Raw genomic sequence first — 18,717 nt, forward strand, 5'->3', positions numbered from 1 at the left:
GCATAGAGGGAACAAGGAAGACATTGATGATGAGTTTGAAGAAATAGTCATGCACGACTGGTCAGACCATGATAAGAAATTTGGATTTTATTATAAGTGAAATGGGAAACTGCTTAAGTGTTTTGAGCAGGTTAATGGTTTGAGTATAATTTAAGAAGATCACTCTGGCTGCTAAGTAGGAAATGGTTTAAATGGAGCCAAGATGAATGCATGGAGACCAATTAGGAGTCTATTGGCATTAGTCAAGAAAAGTGGTGGTTGGTAGTTTAATCTGAAACACCCTAGATTAGGAGATTAATAAATTTTTCAAATAGTAATCAAATGATAGAAAAAATGTACTATAGAAATTGTTCATATGTATTATAATGAGAGACTAGAGAACACAGAGATCATTTTTGATTTTCTTGGAAAGATGGACCTCACAGAAGATAATTGAAGAAAATAAGCTGTTTGGGATTCATCTTGTGGAACTGTGGACTGGAAAGAAGGAAATCCAAATATAAGAAATGTAGTATATGATGAATTGTAGAAGAAAATTGTATAGCACTTGAAGGACCATGAAACAATTCCACTTGAATGAAGAATGGGATGAAAGGGGTGATGGGAGATGGGTTTCTGAAATAAGCGGGACAAGCATACAACTTCAGTGTTTGGTGGTAGTAATCGGGTGTTGAAGAGAGTAGCATCAAGGCCCATACTGTTCTTTGGGAACAGCAGAGGAAAGGGAGTACAGCTGAAGTAATTTCCATGGAAGAGAAGAACATCTGTGAGGTGAATTGAGGATGAAGTGCAATGGTTCTAAGGCAGGAATACTGAGGACCTTGTCCCAACAATAGGAAGAGGGAGCAAGCAGTAGGAAGATTTGCAAAAGACAATGATGGCTTTAGTTTCTGTCATCTTTTCTAGTGCATTTCATTGCCTTCTGATTTTTTGCTCCTTCTAAGAGTTGGCCACAGGACAGAAACTTCTCTTCAGACTTTAAAGTTTCAAAACACCTTTCTAACATAAATTTGGAAAGTGTGGTATTTCAACTGGTTTTACACTTCAACCACATAATTTCTTGCAGCATAATAACTATGGTTACTAAATTAGTACTCATCATAGGAAATCATTTGTAATTTTCACTACTAAATTCCTATATATAATTAATAACCTTGGGTTAAGAGAACTTCTCTTACATAATTATTCTATTTTTAATTGGTGTCTCACTGTCAAAAGCTATTTCTACATTCCCAAACCTATTGATAATATTATGACTGATAAAATAAAAAGTAAGCATTTTTTTGTCTTTTTTAAACTATTTAATGACAATATATACATCCATTTTAGACAGAAATATGTAAAAAAAATTTGTACTAAAGTCATTGAAGATCTACTATGTACTAATTTCTGTGCTAGGTACATTATTTAGACTATATCTATTTTTTATAAAATTACATAAATACTTTAAAACCCACTTTCCCACTAAGACAACTGATGTTTTGTAAAGGTAAACAGCCAAGGACCAAACAAATAAATACGGTTTGCATTTGCCACCATTTTCCTGATTCTGAAGCCTGTGCACTTTCCTATGTATCAAAAATGCCTTAACTGATCTAGAGCAGTGATTTTTAAATATTTGGGGATCTAGATACCTTTTACCTTCTTAAAAATATTGAGCATTTGTCCAAAGGAGACATACAGATGGCTAACAAACAAATGAAGAAATGCTCAGCATCACTCATTATCAGAGAAATGCAAATCAAAACCACCATGAGGTACCATCTCATGCTGGTCAGAATGGCTGCTATAAAAAAGTCTACAAACAATAAGTGCGGGAGAGGGTATGGAGAAAAGGGAACTCTCTTACACTGCTGGTGGGAATGCAAACTAGTACAGCCACTGGAGAACAGTGTGGAGATTCCTGAAAAAAACTGAAAATAGAACTGCCATATGACCCAGCAATCCCGCTGCTAGGCATACACACTGAGGAAACCAGAATTGAAAGAGACATATGTACTCCAATGTTCATCGCAGCAGTTTACAATAGCTAGGACATGGAAGCAACCTAGATGCCCATCGGTAGACGGATGGATAAGAAAACTGTGGTACATATACACAATGCAATATTACTCAGCTATTAAACATAATGCATTTGAATCAGCTCTAATGAGGTGGATGAAACTGGAGCTTATTATACAGAGTGAAGTAAGTCAGAAACAAAAACAGCATATTAACATATATTAAGAGAAAAATGTATATTAACATATATGTTAAAATATATTAACAGAAAGACAGTATATTAACAGTATCAGTTCAGTTCAGTCACTCAGCCGTGTCCAGCTCTTTGTGACCCCATGAATGGCAGCACACCAGGCCTCCCTGTCCATCACCAACTCCCGGAGTTCACTCAGACTCATGTCCATCGAGTCAGTGATGCCATCCAGCCATCTCATTCTCTGTCGTCCCCTTCTTCTCCTGCCCCCAATCCCTCCCAGCACCAGAGTCTTTTCCAATGAGTCAACTCTTCACATGAGGTGGCCAAAGTACTGGAGTTTCAGCTTCAGAATCATTCCCTCCAAAGAAATCCCAGGGCTGATCTCCTTCAGACTGGACTGGTTGGATCTCCTTGGAGTCCAAGGGACTCTCAAGAGTCTTCTCCAACACCACAGTTCAAAAGCATCAATTTTTCAGTGCTCAGGTTTCTTCACACTCCAATTCTCACATCCATACTTGACCACTGGAAAAACCATAGCCTCAACTAGACGGACCTTTGTTGGCAAGGTAATATCTCTGCTTTTCAATATGCCATGTATGTTGGTCATAACTTTCCTTCCAAGGAGCCAGCCTCTTTTAATTTCATGGCTGCAATCACCATCTGCAGTCATTTTGGAGCCCCAAAAAATAAAGTCTGATACTGTTTCCACTGTTTTCCCATTTATTTCCCATGAAGTGATGGGACCAGATGCTATGATCTTTTTCTGAATGTTGAGCTTTAAGCCAACTTTTTCACTCTCTACTTTCACTTTCATTAAGAGGCTTTTTAGTTCCTCTTATATACAGTATATTAATGCATATATACAGAATTTAGAAAGATGGTAACAATGACACTATATATGAAATAACAAGAGACACAGATATAAAGAACAGACTTTTGGACTCTGTAGGAGAAGGTGAGGGTGAGTTGATTTGAGAGAATAGAATTGAAACATGTATATTACCATATGTGAAATAAATGACCAGTACAAATTCGATGCATGAAGCAGGGCACTCAAAGTCGGTGCACCAGGACAACCCAGAGGGATGGGATGGGGAGGGAGGTGGGAGGGGTTTCAGGATGGGGGACACATGTACACCTGTGGCTGATTCATGTCAATGTATGGCAAAAAACACCACAATATTATAAAGTAATTAGCCTCCAATTAAAATAAATAAATTTATATTTTAAAAAATACAAAAAAATAAAATAAAAAAATAGAAATAACTGGTCCATTATGTAGCAAAAATATCTTATTTTGTGTAAAGAAAAAGTATATCTTCTATAACAAGAAAATTTAACAAGAATCACATGTTTTATATTTTTGCAAATATATATGCTCTCTATCGATAGAAGATGCCTAGGTTCCCATAGCTTCTATAATTGGGATATAGAGTATGTTTCTCTGATGAATTATATGAATAAATGCTAACCTTACTTCAAATATGACTAAGGGTAAATAAATATGAGTTAGATAAGGTAGGACTGTTTTTAATAGCCTTTTCTTTACAGTTGTGGATTTATATATATATATACCTAAGTTCAACAAATTGTTCCCTATATGTTGGTTGCAATATATAAAACCATACCAACAAGCTTTTCACATTGTTCCATTAAATTCTTTATATATCATTTTTTAAATTGCTCTTGTTTGTGCCTAATTTTATAACATTGTGCATTTGTCATTTGGAAAATATGAGTTTATTGAGTTTTGGAATGTTGATAAATACATTGATCAATGTCATCCATCTTCAGAAGAAAATAATAAGTATTGGGAAATTGTTTAGCTTAAAGTAGTAGATGGAACTCCCTGGTGACTCAGACAGTAAACTATCTGCCTGCAATGAGGGTGAGACCTTCAATCCCTGGGTCAGGAAGACTCCCTGGAGAAGGGAATGACTACCCACTTCAATATTCTTGCCAGGAGAAGTCTTGGCTACCTCCAGACATTCAAGGCCTCAACTTTGAGAACTGCTGTTCCCTAGAAGATCTCAATGTTAGCTGGCTGAACAGAAGGTATAAAGATCTGCACTGTGCATATTGTTATATCTTCCATTTCTGCACTGTATAAAGGTCTCTTGAACTTGACTCTCATTTCTGATGGACTGTGAAATTATATAAAACAAATTCACGTAGTATGGAGACATAAATTTTGTCTTAGCCAGTCTATTAACAATATGAAAACTTCAGAGTGTTTTTTAACTCTAAAACTGCTTTTTTAATTTTTTATTAAAAAAGCACTAGCTTTTACCTACAAGCCCTTTCCCCTGAAGTCCTTTCATGCTATTTCAGATGTCATAAATAATTAACATTTCTAACAATTGAAATAAGATTTATTTCAAAACAACTGCTTAGCTATCATTTAACCAATTTTTCTGATCACTAGTTTAACAAAGTTTTGTTTTTATTTTCTCTAAAAGTTTTGACAACAGAATCAGTCTAAAAATTAGCAGAACAAAAACTCTTACTCAGTGGTAAACTAGATTGCTATAGCCTTTCTGTTGGCAAAGAAGGCAGTTCATTTAATTTTGGAGTTAACAAGAACAAGCACCCATGGACATCTCCAAAAGTATTGTCAGAAAAGAAAAAAAAAAAAGTAATAAGAACCTCTCTTTGCCTATAATAAGGCAGGACTTCACATTCCCAGAGGAATTATAATTCTGTAGTTAATCAAGGTTTGGTTATTTTTTCTTATTCTGTACAAATTCTACCTCAAAAACTAGTCTAAGGTAATTTGAGCTTCATTCACCCAAAATTTTTCTTCCCCCCATCTCCTAAATACAAGTGATAAATAAGGAATATTTCACATCCTTCCTGCACATGTCTCATCTTCATCCTTTTGTTTCTGTCTTGATTCCAATCTGCGACTCCAAAGAGAATGCTCCCTATTAAAGATAACCAGACCAACTCCTTCCCACGCTCCTGGATTCATACTTCACATCATCCTCTTTTCTTCCTTCTCTTTCCTCTCCATGTTTCCCTCCTTCCCTCCTTGTTCTTCCGTTCTTCATTTATAAATAAATAAATTTATGATATATAAGTGTTATTTGTTTCTAAACTATTACTGAACACTACTATTCCCATTGTAAAACTGAAGCTTGTCTCTTTATCATGAAAAATAAAGTTCTCTGAAATTCTTCTCTGGGATAGCAGAAGAAACACAATGGATTTACACCTTCAGGATTAATTTCGTGTCAGAGGTGAGTGGAGATACTAATTCTTTTTATTGGTTTAAGGAAATAGAGTAACCCAGGAGTTAATGCCATGTATAGGAAGCTGCTTTATCTTCATACACAGAGTCAGCATTTACTTTTCTGCTTGATTTTCATACTAACACAGAACAATTCCTTGTTTATGTTAATACTATTAAACACTACTGCATTCAGCATCTGAGTCTGTTTCAAAGTATCAAATAGGAGAAACATTCCAATTTATGCATATAAATAAATGTGTGTATATATATATGACAGATATTCATATGTATGTATATACAATTATATATAGCCTTGGATATATGTATATATTATATATAATATATACACACACAAAACTAGAAATAAGCCAAATGTTCAAACTAAATCTATTTGACCCATGAGTTCTAAAACTTGAGGTGGGACAAAATGCCAATACTTCACATGGATTTTTTGTTTTTCATTTTACTCAAATCTTTCTATATATCGCAGACATTTTTATACACATTTAAACATAATAGCTATTATGAAACCTTTCAGAAATCTTACCCTGAGAAGATCAATTATCCTCTACGATGACTTGATTACAAATTATACATTTATTTCTTTTCAATTTATATATCTTTATGGACATAAGGCTTTATTTTGTCATCCTGCTTATTTAAATTATATGAAGAGTACATCATGAGAAACACTGGGCTGGAAGAAGCACAAGCTGGAATCAAGATTGCCGGGAGAAATATCTATTAATAGCCTCAGATATGCAGATGACACCACCCTTATGGCAGAAAGTGAAGAGAAACTAAAAAGCGTCTTGATGAAAGTGGAAGGGGAGAGTGAAAAAGTTGGCTTGAAGCTCAACATTCAGAAAATGAAGATAGATGGGGAAACAGTTGAAACAGTGTCAGACTTTATTTTTTTGGCTCCAAAATCACTACAGATGGTGATTGCAGTCATGAAATTAAAAAAACACTTACTCCTTGGAAGGAAAGTTACCAACCTAGATAGCATATTGAAAAGCAGAGATATTACCTTGCCAACAAAGGTCCATCTAGTCAAGGCTTATGGTTTTTCCAGTTGTCATGTATGGATGTGAGAGTTGGACTATGAAGAAATCTAAGCACTGAAGAATTGATGCTTTTGAACTGTGGTGTTGGAGAAGACTCTTGAGAGTCCCTTGGACTGTAAGGAGATCCAAACAGTCCATCCTAAAGGAGATCAGTCCTGGGGGTTCATTGGAAGGACTGATACTTAAGCTGAAACTCCAATACTTGGGCCATCTCATGAGAAGATTTGACCCTGATGCTTGGAGGGATTGGGGGCAGGAAGAGAAGGGGACGAGAGAGGATAAGATGGCTGGATGGCATCACCAACTCTATGGACATGAGTTTGGGTGAACTCTGGGAGTTGGTGATGGACAGGAAGGCCTGGTGTGCTGTGATTCACGGGGTCGCAAAGAGTCAGACACAACTGAGCGACTGAACTGAACTGAACTGGTGGACATACGAAAATAGATGCTATTTGTTTATGTTGAATAAAGCATTTTGAAAGAAAAATACACCTGTATATGTCTCTAAGGATGTGAATAATTCCATATACATTTTATACACACAATAAAAATAAAGATTTTCGTCTATATGTATATATAATATAAACAAACTATATTTTACTATCCTATAAAATAGTAACTAATCATATCACATATCAACTTTTTATGATATATTAACTCTGATTGTAAATTCCTTGATATGAAGGAGTATGGTTTCTTTCTATAACCCTAGTTTCTAGAATCCTTTCTCAAACTAAGTAGGTATCAAAAATATGTATTGGATGAAATGCTGACTTATTTTGCAAATTAAATCTCTCTCCTCATCCTCTAGGTAAATCATTTAATTTCCTAAACCTGACATTTGGTGCTAAATCCATCAATCCTAGCATTTCTTTATAGGAGGATGTATATCCAGTTATGTATATGTCATTCCACTATTTTTTAAACCAAGTTCAGTTTAGTTTTCATATATTGACCTATGAGTTAATATAAGAAATTTTAATTTACTTCTGTGAACCTAGGTGGCTTGACCCCACATGTCCAGGTCTCCTTTCATTAATGGAATGTGGGGATATCTAGTGTCTTCTTGGCCCCCACGAAGTGCCTGAACACTTTACAGTGTTCACTTTCCTGATTCATGGTTAATCTATCTCCATGTATTTCCTATTTGTTTTTTCACAAGCACCTCTGCCTTTATCCAACCCCTAAACACTGGTCATACCAAACACTCTACTTTCTTCTCATACCATCCTTAAAATTCACCCATTCTCTGTAAGCCACTTATTCCAAGGTCTAAAGGTTTGTATTACAGAAGCTCCTTCAATAGCATCTGCTTCCATTTAATTAGTTGGGAAAGTGAAATTGTCACCATTCTCTGCAGTCAGTCTGGAAAATTTTTTAGCTGTGTAAGTTTGCTATTGCCAACAGATTTGAAAGTATCTTAAAAAGAAAGAAGTCAATGAATATCGGGTGAAAAAGTATAGTACCATCTTTATCATGAAAAAAAAAAAAAAACAATCTTTTTCTCCATCAGCATCCTCAATAGATCCCTATTGCCAGCTCCATCAGGTTCTACTTCTGTACCTTGTGGTTTAAGCTGCTTCATATCCACTAGACCTTATTTATTGCTACCCCTGACACATTATAATAGCTGTGTGCTTATAAGTATACTCAGGCCCCATATATTGCTCAAAAATGGGTTCACCTCTTCATGGATGTGGAGCCAAATGACACAACCAACTCAAACAGTGGAAGAAGAAAGGATTTTAATATTTGCAACAAGAAGACTCTGAGGATATCTCCCAAAGTAATGTCTCTCCAAATAACAAGGTTGGGAAGTTTTAACTTAAGGATATGTGCACGTATATGAAGTGGGCTTATAATTTTCCAGGTAGAGATGGACTTTTCTCAGATATACTCCCTTGATAGATAGGAAATTTCAACATAAAATTGGGACAAATGTCATTCTAGGTTGAGAGAGGCTCTTGTTGGTTGAAGTTATGAGCTCTAGCAAGTGTTGGAATTATGAATTCTCAGGCTTCAGCAAGTCTGGTGGTTGAGTGCTCAAGGGATTGAGATTCTGTAAAACAACTCAAGAATGTGCACCAGGGTAGTATTTACCTTTAAAATAGATCTGGGAGTCTTTACAACTGATTATCTGTGATGTGGTTAAGTTATTTTCCTAGTCTGGTAATAACGGTTTGTTCTTACATTCTTTTGTTCCCTGAAAGTCATTATCTATTGAGACCTACACTTCTGCAGGGCTAAGCATTGCAATCAGGCTTAGATCACAGAATAGTTTAGGGCCTAAAATTACTTCTATTACGTCCAGAAAGCTATGTCTTATTCTTCTTCCTCCTGAGATCTCTGACTCTCTGACTAAACATAGACTCCTTACCTTGCTGATGATACCTTCTTCCCTTCTACAATGTCTTAGTGAATCTCAGGACCCACCTAATGTCTCAGCACTTAAAGGAAGATTTCACATCTGAATTGATGTTTGTCTTAGGAAGTTTATTAGGTGCAGATACTTATTATTTTTTCACCATTTCATTTCTTTCATTTTTAATTCAATAAAAAAAAAATGCTAAAGGCAAAGAAAATGCTTTAGTTCTTTCTGTCTGCTGTAATGCCATTGAAGTTTTAAGAACATCATAGGTGGTGTTTAAGAAATTTTTCACGGTTTCTATACAGAAAAACTAAAATGTAATCCTTCTGTGCTCTTTTATTTTTTTATTGCTACAGATGATGATTTATGAGTTTTTTTCAGTATTTGGATATAACATTTTGCAGATTTTTTTTTTCCATAAATTCTGGGACTGAGTTTCTGATATGCAAAAACTCATAGAAATTCAACAATAATAAGGTTTGAGTAGAAAAATTTATCAAACTCTGAGAGATGGTAGGGATAGGGAGGCCTGATGAGCTGCAGTCCATGGGGTCACAAAGAATCAGACATGACTGGGCAACTGAACAATAGGAAGATTTACATAATAGTAAATATCATTGTGAATTTTTCTTTCTTTACTCTGGACTTCCTAGGATAGACAGCCTGAAAATTCCCTTCTAGGCAATCACTAATCTGCCTTCTCTCACTTGTTGATATGTTGAAACTATTATGATAATAACAGCATACTGTATATACTCTTTTTTAGTCTGGCTTCTTTTCATCAATATACTTATTCTGAGATTCATCCATCCTGTTGAGTATATCAATAGTTCATTCTTTTGTATTACTAAGTAAAATACCACAATTTGCTTATCCATTCATCTGTTGGTGTGCGTTTGTTTTTTTCCTAGATTTTTCATTATTGAAATAAATCTATGAAAAATAATGTGTAAGTTTTGAATAAAGATATACTTTTATTTCTTTTGGTAAATACATAGAAGTGGAATGGTGTGATCATATAGAATTTGTATGTGTAACTGTTCAAGAAATTGTCAAATAGTTTTCCAAAGTGATTGAATCCCTGCAACAGTGTAAAAGAGCTCCACCTGTTACTTGCCCATGTGTGATTGAAACTTTTTCCAATGTTAGTCATTCTACTGGTAAGTAGTATAGTTCACTGTTTTTTTCTTTAATTTTTATATCTGGTTTTCATTTTTTGAATTTTTAAACTGGAATATAATTTCTTTAAAATGCTGTGGTATTTTCTGCTGTATAACATTGTGAATCAGTCATAGGTATACATTTATCCCCACCCTCTTGAGCCTTCCTCCCACCTTCCTATTCTACCACTCTAGGTCATCACAGAGCATTGAGCTGAGCTCCTTGTGCTATACAACAGTTTCTATTTTACACATAACAGTGTATATAGGTCAATGCTACTTTCTCAGCTTGTCCCCCTTTTCCTTCCCTGTCTGTGTCCACAGATTCACTCTCTATGTCTGTGCCTCTATTCCTGTCCTGCAAATAGATTGATTGGTGCCATTTTTCTAGATTCCATGCTGCTGCTACTGCTGCTGCTAAGTCGCTTTAGTCGTGTCTGACTCTGTGCGACCCCATAGACGGCAGCCCACCAGGCTCCCCCGTCCCTGGGATTCTCCAGGCAAAGACACTGGAGTGGGTTGCAATTTCCTTCTCTAATGCATGAAAATAAAAAGTGAAAGTGAAGTCGCTCAGTCCTATCCAACTTTTAGCGACCCCTTATATATGCGTTATTATTGATATTTGTTTTTCTATTTCTTTCTTCACTCTGTATGACAGATTCTAGATTCATCCACATCACTTCAACTGACTCAATTTCATCCTTTTTTATGGCTGAGTAATATTCCATTGTGTATCTGTACCACATCCTCTTTATCCATTCATCTGTTGATGGACATCTAGGCTGTTTCCAAGTCCTGCCTATTGTGAGTAGTGCTTCACTGAACACTGAGCACCTATCAAAGGAAGCAAGAATACACAATGAAGAAAAGAAAGCCTCTTCAATAAGTGGTGCTGAGAAATCTGGGCAGCTATATTTAAAATAATGAAACTAGGACATGATCTAACACCATATAGAAAAATAAACTAAAAATGAATTAAAGACAAAAGTGTAAAACCAGACACCATACAACTTTTAGAAGAAAACTTGGGAAAAATACTCTGACATAATTCACAAGGTATTTTTTTTTTTTATCCACCTCCTAAAATAATGAAAATAAAAATAAACAATTGGGACATAATTCAATTAAAAGCTTTTGCACAACAAAGGATACCATAGCAAGATGTAAAGAAAAATCTTGGAATGGGAGAAAATATTTGTAAATGAAGCAATAGACAAAGAATTAATATCCAAAATATACAAAGAGCTTAAGGAGTTCAATATTAAAAAAATAATAATCTAATCAAAAATGGTCAGAACACCTAATCAGATATTTCTCCAAAGAAGACATACAGATGGTCAAGAGGTATATGAAAAGATGCTCAACATCACTAATTACTAAAGAAATGCAAAACAAAAGCTACAAAGAGGTATCTACTCACACTGGTCTGAATGGCCATCATCAAAAATCTACAAATAATAAATGCTGGAGGGGGTGTGGAGAAAAGTGAACCCTCTTACACTGTTGGTGGGAATGTATATTGGCACAGACATTGTGGAGAATAGTGTGGAGATTCCTTAAGAAATTAAACATAGGACTACCATATAACCGAGAAATCCCACTACTGGGCTTATACTCTGAGAAAACTGTAACTGAAATTGTTCACTGCAGTTTTAATATACATTTCCCTAATAATTAATAATGTTGGATATCTTATCATGCACTTATCTGAAATGTGTATATCTTGTTTGGTTAAACATTTGCCTATTTTTATTAGGCTTTTTATTTCCTTATTGACTTTGACAGTTTTTAATGTATTATTTTATACAAGTATTATAAAGAAATAGGTTTTATTCTTTTAGTGAATGTCAAAGAGTAAAATTTAATTTAGATGAACTCTAGTTATCAAATTTTTGCTCTATGATATCATATCCAAACTACTTTTGCCTAACTCAGTCTTACAGAAGTTTTCTACTTGCCATTTTTAATCATATATTTAGTTTTAGGATCTAATTTAAATTCATTTTGAAACAGAGTTGAGGTATGGACTTAAGTTCAACGTGTCCATCAGTAGTGGAGAAGGCAATGGCACCCCACTCCAGTACTCTTGCCTGGAGAATCCCATGGATGGAGGAGCCTGGTAGGCTGCAGTCCATGGAGTCGCACACAGTCGAACACAACTGAACGACTTCACTTTCACTTTTCACTTTCATGCATTGGAGAAGGAAATGGCAACCCACTCCAGTGTTCCTTCCTGGAGAATCCCGAGGATGGGGAGCCTGGTGGGCTGCTGTCTATGGGGTCGCACAGAGTCAGACATGACTAAAGTGACTTAGCAGCAGCAGCAGTCCATCAGTAGAAAAACAAATACACAGGTACACAATGGAATAATATCCATTTAAAAAAAAAAAAAGAATAAACTTTGCCATTTGTAGCAAAATTGTTAGATTTGTAGAGCATTATGTGGTTAGTCGCTCAGTCATGTCTAACTCTGAGCTCCCATGGACTGTAGCCCATCAGGTGAGAATACTGGAGTGGGTAGCTAATTTAGGCAGAAAAAGACAGATACCGTATGATGTCACCTATTTATAAAAATCTCAAAAATACAACAAACTAAAGAAGCAAAATCATACAAAAAAAAAGAAGAAGCAAACTCATAGAGAACAAACCCGTGGTAACCAGTGGGGAAGTGTTAGAGGATAGGGTCAATATAGGGGTAAAAGTGTAAGAGGTACAAACTATTAAGTATAAAATAAGTTACAAAGATATATTGTACGACATGGCAAATATAGCCAGTATTTTATAATAACTATAAATGCAGTATAACTCTAGAAATTTTGACTCTATACTGCACATCTGTAACTTATATAATAATTTTTTTAAAGTAGATATATGTTCCAGCAATTCCAATTCTGGGTATTCATTTGGAGAACATGAAAACACTGATTCAAAAAGTTCTTTTAGGCGCCCTGAAATTGTTCCATAGTACAGCGACACTCTGCTCAATTTTTAAACTTTCTTGTCTTACTATGTTTCATTTTTTGTTCAAATTCAAATTCACTAATCTTTCCTTCTGCAACATCTACTCTCCTGTTAATGGTATCCAGTGTGTTTTTCATTTCACACATTAAAAATATTAATAAAATCTCCAGAAGTCTAGTTTGAGTCTTCTTTTAAATGCCTAAACTTGCTGCATTTAACTTTCTACATTTATGGGATGTAAATATAACAGTTTTAATGTTCTTGTCTATTAGTTATAATATCTGTATTAGTTCTCGGTTAGTGTTGATTTGTAAATTTTGTCCTTGATATATGGCATATTTTCTGCTTCTTTGCATATTTGTTAAGTTCTGAATGGATGTAAGACATCATCATTTTGGCATATAGGTACTAGATACTGTACCTATTCCTCTATTGAGCTTTGGCCTGGAAGACATGTTATTTGAAAATAGCTTTATATTTTTTGGCCTTGCTTTTAGTATTTTTTAGGTTGGATTGAAGCAGTGATTAGTGTAGGTCTAATTATTTTCCGCTACTTATATGGACCTTCTCTATGTTCTCTGTTTCTTGTTTTGTGAATCAATAGTCTAGCTGTTGGGAAAAGGTACCATTCCTAGCTATACGTGACTTCTGGAAAATCTATTCCTACTCTCGGCTGGGGCAAGTGAACAATATGGGAAACATTAGAAAGCAAGGTCAGAAATATAATGAAGTGGATGGTCAAGTAAGACTTTGAGGGTCATGTACAAAATTCAAATTTCATTTCAAGAAGAATAAGGAGACTAATACTATGGTGATAATCATTGTGTAATTTATAAATATCAAATTAACATTGTAAAACTTATACAAAATTTTATGTCAATCATATCTCAATAAAGTTGAAACAAATAAAGAGTAAGCTATTGAAAAGATATAAGAAAAGAAGCATATTCCTTGCCCTTCCTGTTTACTGGAAAATTTTAATTCCTAAGTTTTCAACAGTATATAGATGGAAAGATGAAAGTAAAGAACAAATTATAGTGCTTTCAGCAGATGGCATTACATGTGGGGGGAAAGTTTGAAATCCAACAAAATCTCTTCAAAAAATAAAGATGATTTGCACCTGTAGAATAAAAGGGTTTTGTTAATTCAAAAAACACTAAGGAAGCCTTAATGATGGGTTCATATAAAAGATGTAAACATCAACCTATGCCTTCTAAAAGAGTTATGGTTTATTATGATTTATCAGAGAAGATGATAAGTTAGAACAGGAAGAGAGGTTATCCGAATAATGAAATTATTCAATAGGTGATTTTGGAATGAGCACTCCTGATATGTCTAGAGGAGTACATGGGACGAGAAGAGGGAATTGCCTATAGAAAGCATATCACAGCCATAGCATATAGGCATCAAAAATATCATGGTATATTCAGAGGAGATTAGGTAAATTACCTCTACTATAACATTGGATGCCTTAAAGTAGAAGTAAAAAGGGAAAAAATGGACGTTGGTGCTATACTGGGGATGATGTTTAAGACTAAGCTATTTAAACTTTATTCTATAAGCAGCAAAGAATTAATATAGATTTTTAAATAAAAGGGAGATTGGGATCAGTGTAGGACATAATTTGAGCAGTGCTTCAGGAAGAAAATCCCAACCTACCAAGTTCTGGATGACAGAGTAATGGGATGATATGAGCATGGAAAGCAAGGGAATGGAAAGACTTAATGCATTATGGGAGATACGATGAGGACATGAACCCGAATGGGTGATGGTGTGAACTGGAAAAAAAAAAAAAAAAGTATTATGGATTTACTAGGTCTCTATCTCAGTGATAAGTGCTTCCATATATTTTCTAATTTATTCCTCTCAATATCATTTTGATGTAGCCATTATTTTTCTGAAAATTAGAAATGAAACTCTAAAAGTTGAATGTCTTGCTTATAGCTCTATAGCTGAGAAACATCAAATTTAGACTTGAACCAGACCATCTTCTATATCCATGGTTCCAATTTTTTTGTTTCACCACCCTTCAAGAAATAGACTCTTAGAAGTATTAGTTTATAATTAGAAATGAATATAGAAGGACTAGGAAAAAGAGATAAAAGAACTGGAAGAGAAGCGATAACTTTGATCTAGCACTTGACCACGGAGAGTGCATTTATTTAAAAGATAACAGAAAGACAGGAAATATTGGAAAGGTAGGACAAAGAGAAGATAATGCTGAGAGTCAAGGAAGATGAGAAAATTATACTAACACTGATTGTTAAGGAGTTATTTCTCTTCTTGAAAAGATAAACTATGTATTTCTATCTTCTAAGGTAGGTGGGGGATTAGTCACACAAAAAGAATCTGATGGATAAGAAAGTTGATGCCAGAGACTTCATTTCTTGTTCACCAAGTTAGCTCATCAAAAATAGAGAAGATTGAAGGGGGCAAATTGAATGAGAATCAGATCATTGAGATTGTTGTCCTTTTTGTTTTGTTTTGCTACTATTAAGAGGTTAGTATATATTTGTAAATACATGGAAATTATTGATGAGAAAAGAAAAATGAAGATCTTAAATGGTATGGCAATTTTTGATATATCAGATAAAGGAGTGGTACAGTTATATTAGTGGCATGAGTTACCTACCATTGGTGAAAAGAAAAGAGGCATGGATTCATATGAATTATATGGAAAGGAGACAGAGAGGTGAAAACAAAAATTATAATGTAATTTAAAAGTTCAGAACATGACTTGAGAAGCAGGCAAGGTCACTAGAAGAGGGACAGTGTACTGTCTCTTCACAAAGAAGAGTATTTTGAAAAGAATTCTACTTAAATGTGTTGTAGACAATAGTCCTTCAGTTTCATAAGCCATCCAATCCAAGATGTCACACCTTTGAGGGAAACTATAAATAATTATAGGGGTTACCACAGTTTTACCTATAATCTGATCCTCACAGAATTCACAAATTCTCTAAAACATGGCTGCCACTCTTCCTACCATCTCATGGGAGAGGATCTGGCTGCCACAAGGCCTTTGATAGACCTTGTTCACTATAGTTTAGAAGAGATTATTCCTTCACTTGTGGTTTCTTCCACCACTGAATTTTTCTTTCTTTCTTTTTAAGTAGAATTGATATGTTCAAAATTTCCACCAGGCCATGAAAGATTCTATTTTTCAGCCAAACTCTCTCTCTCTTTTTTTTTTCCAGGCAGGACACATAAAATTTAATTTCCTGACCTCTTTTGCTGATGTATAGCAGTCATTTTTCCACAACATTAGACTAGGTAATCTATTCTTAGGGGAACCTCCTCAAGCCTGACTGATATTCTGCATTTTTCTTTCTTTCCCCTATTATATATATATATATATATATATATATATATATATATATATATTTACTCTTTCTTCCCCATCAAATTTTCTGCTGTGGAAATATGATAATAATAATAAAATATCTAGGGAAAGATAGAATATATTTACTAGTCCATGATGCTAGGATAGAGTCAGAAGTAGAAAGGTCATGTTTTCCATTTTTGAAAATAAAGTGAAATAATATATTTGCATGTTGAGAAAAGTCCACAGTCTCAGCTAGAAATATCCCATGTGTAGATTGTTTTGATACTGGTATCATATTGGAAGATGAATTCTAGTGTCAATGAAAAGTGCTGGTACAATGACAGCTGTGGAGACCAATATCTTCTATTAATGCAAAGAAGACACAAAAATACCACTGGATTTTTTGCCATCCTGTCAGAATTAGTCACCCAACTTGCTTTCAGGGGACTGCCAGCATGCCACCTTGTTTCCTTGACAAGGCTAAGCACAGGACCAAGTTCAGAGAGGGCACACTCTTGCTTGTCATGATAATGTTAGACTCTTCCTATTTTCCTCTCTATTTATCCTGTGGCCCATCAGAAAAATTAACACAGTCCACGTGTTCTCATTTTTTCTCTCCACAAACAAGACACTGGACAGCTGTCAGACTGGAATAACTTCTACTCACAATCAATTTGTATCTGATTCAAAGAACTGAGCCAGAAATGCAATGAGAAAACCCATTCCCATTGCCTGGAGGTTTAGGACGAATCTGGCCAGAGGGTGGTGAGAAATGAACTGGTGCAGTTGATCAGTACAGACTGTCTATCCTGTAATGATATGATAAGCAGCATTAAGCATTTATTGAGAACTTTCTGTGATTGTGCCATTGTACCAAATGCACTGCCCTGTAGAAAACCGAGGGGAAAAAGTTTACAGTTTAATTGGAGATTGACTTACATCAGGAAAACATAAAGTCCTATATTCTCAGCGTGAAATGGATGATGCCAAGTAAAAGCTATAGGAGTTTAGAGACTGGGGAGCCCAGCACTCATGTTCAGCTAAGCTATATGTTAAATATATATAATAAGTCATCCCTTACAGTAGGAGTGAGTTTTTAAATCTCAGTTATCTGAACTTGAAATCTACCATTTGAATTTCACTCAAATATTTATTTTACTTGGCTCTGTAAGCCAGGTGCTATATTGTTCTTTTGTGCCATTTTTTTCCAAAGAATGTGTCTGAAAATTTGAATAAGTATCTAAAGCTAAATATTCTGATTTATGAACTTTTAAAATGACCTTTAGTATTTCACTGGGGCTTCCCTGGTGGCTCAGAGGTTAAAGCGTCTGCCTGGAATGCAGGAGACCTGGGTTCAATCCCTGGGTTGGGAAGATACCCTGGAAAAGGAAATAGCAACCCGCTCCAGTACTCTTGCCTGAAGAATCCCATGGAGGGAGGAGCCTGGTAAGCTACAGTCCATGGGGTTGCAAAGAGTTGGACACGACTGAGCGACTCTACTTTACTTTACTTTAGTATTTTATTAGATAAAACAGAATTATAGCATTAAATAATATTAATGGAGATGAAGTGTACTGGTCAATATAGACCACTGGCAATGTTAAAAAGGAATATAAATGGTATAAACAGCTTTAGCTAAAGGGATTTGGGTCTTAGGGAAAAGTTTAGCTAGGTAGTATACAAAAATTTCACTAATAAAGTAATAACAGTGTGCTTGATATAGCAAACAAATCTGATAGATTTTCACATTTCTTTTCTTGTTTCACCAGCCTTCAATGTGATTGTAATGCAGCAAAAAAAAAAAAAATGCATTCTCATAGGAAGCAATAATCCAAGAAGACCACCCTCCCCTTCCTTAACACAGTATGCTACTAGCTGTGTTGAGTGAATTAGCCACCATATTTGTTTAAGTGTTTGAGTTTTAGAGACAATGCTTTATACCATTGAATTGTTTTTATTTTATTGAAGTATAGTTGATTTACAATGTTGTGTTAATTTCTTCTATATATCAAAGTGATTCATATGTGTGTGTGTAAATGCATGTGTATAATACAATTTTATTCCAGACGTTTCTCCCTTCTCTGTACTATCATACATTCTGGTCTGTGCAGTTCGAAGATGCATTTTTGTACAGTGTAGTTTGAACTGAGAGATATTTATAAGTCAAATAATATAAGTTATTTTTCTTTGGTATAGGCTAATTTAACTATGGACTGCAAATGGGAATACAGTCTAAATATAAACTGTGCCTGGTAGGTCGTAGATGCTCAAACAATGTTTGTTGAGTAGTTGAATGTGTAGAAAAAATTCATGGAAAGCCCAGTTCCAACTAGCTTTCCTTATTCCATGAGCCTGAATGACTTCAGAGCTTTTCTTTTTTTAATTTATTTATTTAAGTTGGAGGATA

At 34.9% G+C, this 18,717-nt stretch overlaps 1 non-coding gene across 1 annotated transcript; it reads left to right on the forward strand.

The window, feature by feature from the left end:
- Positions 1–17,611: 17,611 nt before the first annotated feature.
- Positions 17,612–17,683, forward strand: TRNAS-GGA (transfer RNA serine (anticodon GGA)). Its single transcript has one exon. It is a non-coding gene; the product is annotated as a tRNA-Ser (tRNA).
- The last annotated feature ends 1,034 nt before the right edge of the window (positions 17,684–18,717 follow it).

This window comes from Capricornis sumatraensis, chromosome 21, assembly GCF_032405125.1.
Source record: "Capricornis sumatraensis isolate serow.1 chromosome 21, serow.2, whole genome shotgun sequence".
Lineage (NCBI taxonomy): Eukaryota > Metazoa > Chordata > Mammalia > Artiodactyla > Bovidae > Capricornis > Capricornis sumatraensis.